Raw genomic sequence first — 3,147 nt, 5'->3', positions numbered from 1 at the left:
AAACTCAGCTGGTGTGAGGTTATCAGCGTAGACATTGCCATCATCACTAACACTGAAGCTCTCTTTGGACATACAGATGATGAGGAGGAATGCAGATTTGAAGGATTTTAACTTGTGTTTTATCTTGGTTGCTGATTGAGCTACTATATTGTTTTTGTTGACCCTCTTTTGCACTTACAGAACTAGTTTACCGTTTGTCTTTGAAATAAATATTTCAACAACATTTAATCCAATGATGCCTCAATTAATGTAATTTTATTGGTAACTATTTTTTATTTTTGAAATTTACCGTACCAGCACCTACTTCATTTCCCACCCTGGTCTTATATTCAAGTCAATGTTTTCCCATTTTTTTTGTGGTAAAATTAGGTACCTCGGCTTATACTCGAGTATATACAGTAACTTTAGGTGAAATACAGGACTCTCGGAAACATGTGGTGTGGCTGTTTCAAGATGCACAATAAGGAGGCACTTAAAGATGGGCTGCATGGTCGAGTCGCTAGAAGAAAGCCATTACTATGCAATTGCCACAAAGTATCCTGCTTACAATACACCAAACAGCACAGAGACAAGCCTCAAACCTTCTGGCACAGAGTCATTTAAAGTGATGAGGCCAAAATTTAGCTTTTTGGCCACAACCATAAATGCTACATTTGGAGAGGCATCAACAAGGCCTATAATGAAAGGTACAGAGGTACAGAGGTGGATTGGTGAAGTTTTGGGGATGTGTGAATTACAAATGCACAGGAAATGTAGTCAAAATTGTTGGCAAGATGAATGCAGTATGTTATTAAAAAATACTGAGAAGATAGAGAGCCTTATCCACAAAATACTTCAAGCTGTGATTGATGTTAAAGGGGGCAATACATGGTATTAAAAACTGGGGTATGGAAACTTTTGATCAGGGTCATTTGCATAGTTTCTGTTGTGATTATGATTTAAAAAGAGTAAACACAGTTGATTTATAATAATTGGCTTCAGCCAAACACTAACCATGAGTGAAAGAATGGTTTTTGTGTTATCATTCATATTCTTTAAAAAATGGCCAAGAAATCATCAATTCTGCCAGCATATGTAAACTTATGAGCACAACCGTTAGGCCTTGTACACACGACCGGATCTATCCGCTGGGATTTATCCGCAAGTCAGTTCCAGCGTATAGATCCGGTCCGAGCGGACATTTATCGGCGGAAAAAAATCCAGCATGCTAAGAAATCTATCCGCTTGAATCCTGTCCAGCGGATTGATCCGGTGGTCTGTACAGACTCACCGGATCAATCCGTCCGCTCCCCTCCCTCGCATGCGTTGTAATGATTCGACGCATGCGTGGAAGTCTTTACCTTCCAGCGTCGCGCACGTCATCGTCGCGGCGACGGCGAGACACATCACCGCGGATGGATTCCGATCTGATGGTGAGTACAGCCATCAGATCCAAATCCGACCAGAGGATTTATCCGCTGGAAACGGTCCGGCGGACCGTTTCCAGCGGATATCCTCTGGTGTGTACGGGGCCTAAGTATAACATGTTTGGTATTTCTCTTTCGTTCATGGACGGACACAGCCTTAATCTTAACTAAGTGGGTATTAGCCTTCCTTTAGGAGTTGACTAGGCAGAAACTTATATAAAAGGTTAACTTATCATGCACACCCTATAGCCCCGCCCAGGGGGCGGGCCCTCTGGGTATAACCCCTCTCTCTGCATCTCGCAGATCATTTTTTTTCTGCCTAGTTTCAGGAGAAGACATGGCTCCCTTCAGGCTCATTCCTTGAAGGCTGCGATCTTCGATCAACTGGGCGATAGGCTGGATCCTAGATCCTTGTATTCTTCCCTGTTTCGTCCATCGAACGTGTGCCGACCGTAGCTGCGCGCTGGGTCATCCACGACATGCCCGTCGCTCTATGGCTGTTCAGTGAGCTATGCGCTCCAGGGCTTGCATAAATACCGGTCTAAAGGGCCGAGTCGCAGTAGCCTGGCCGACAGTCATCTCCGTTACAATGCGGAAGATGCACTGTCCAGGATGCTCCAGCATAAAACCACAGGAGGGTAAGTACTACTACCTTGCTTCGGCAAGAAAACAGAGCTGGGCATCCCTGGAGAGGTGAGTAAAGGGCTCTATATTTCCCTTCTCCCCTCCTTCCCCTTCCCTCCTCCCTAGACTGTTGAGGTTAGGGTTGCCCTGGGGAGCTCCACCTGAGAACCAATATAAAGTATAAGTGCATAGATATTGCTTACTTGTGTCCATGTTGTCAGCTGCTGCTTCCCTCTTTCAATATAGAGAGCTGCATAAGAGATTCTGCCACTGTGTGTCTGGCGACCATTTTTTCTGTGACCATGCTGGATTGTTTGTATACCTGGCAGCCATTTTCTTGTAGCCACTGTTGGCCTCTACTCTGGGGTCTATATGCACTACGGCGGACATTTTCTTGTAGCCGCCCAGCGCTGGATGTGTTGCTCACACGGCGCCCAAGGTGGGGCTGTACCGCATCTCCCAGGCCGCTCAGCGACCTGCACGGTGCGCCCCGAGAAGGGCGCTTACAACGGCTGTCCTCCGGCAGCATTTCCCCATGAAACTGGGGCCTCTAGCGTCCCGCTCGATGGCCATTTTTTTGTAGCCAATGCAAGTATTACAGCATTGGCGGCAATGCTTTTGGGGCCTCAGTATGCTTGACCTCTAGCTCCTGAGCGGCAGCCATCTTATAAATCAGCAGCCAAACAGACACACGCTGCTGACTAGCAAACAAGCTGATAAGGACAGCAGCCATTCAGCAGACTGACAGTTATATTCAGCAGCCAAAAAGCAGCTCAGCTAAACGGCACTGCACACAGGGTGGTGAGTCCTCTGGGGGGGAGGTACCCCTCATCTCTGCTGCAGTTAGGAGGGTGGGTTGTCCACCTTGCTTGGAATCCCTGTGTCAAGCGTGTGGGCAGCATGGCGTCAGAAACAAAATTTTTTTCCCCTGAAACACCTGGCAATTGATGCCTCTGTACCCGATGTATCGGTGGACGCTATGTCGGCAATCCTAGATCCCTTCACTGCCAAGGTGTAATCAGCACTTGGAAGAACCCCCTCCCCCGCCATCTTTTGGGGACAACTCAGATACAGAGCCAGGTCTAGCTACCACTCAGGACCCTGAGGTATCTGACGG

The sequence above is a fragment of the Rana temporaria genome, chromosome 1 (genome assembly GCF_905171775.1).
Source record: "Rana temporaria chromosome 1, aRanTem1.1, whole genome shotgun sequence".
Lineage (NCBI taxonomy): Eukaryota > Metazoa > Chordata > Amphibia > Anura > Ranidae > Rana > Rana temporaria.
The sequence above is the reverse complement of the archived record's forward strand: the minus strand, read 5'-3'. Positions refer to the sequence as shown.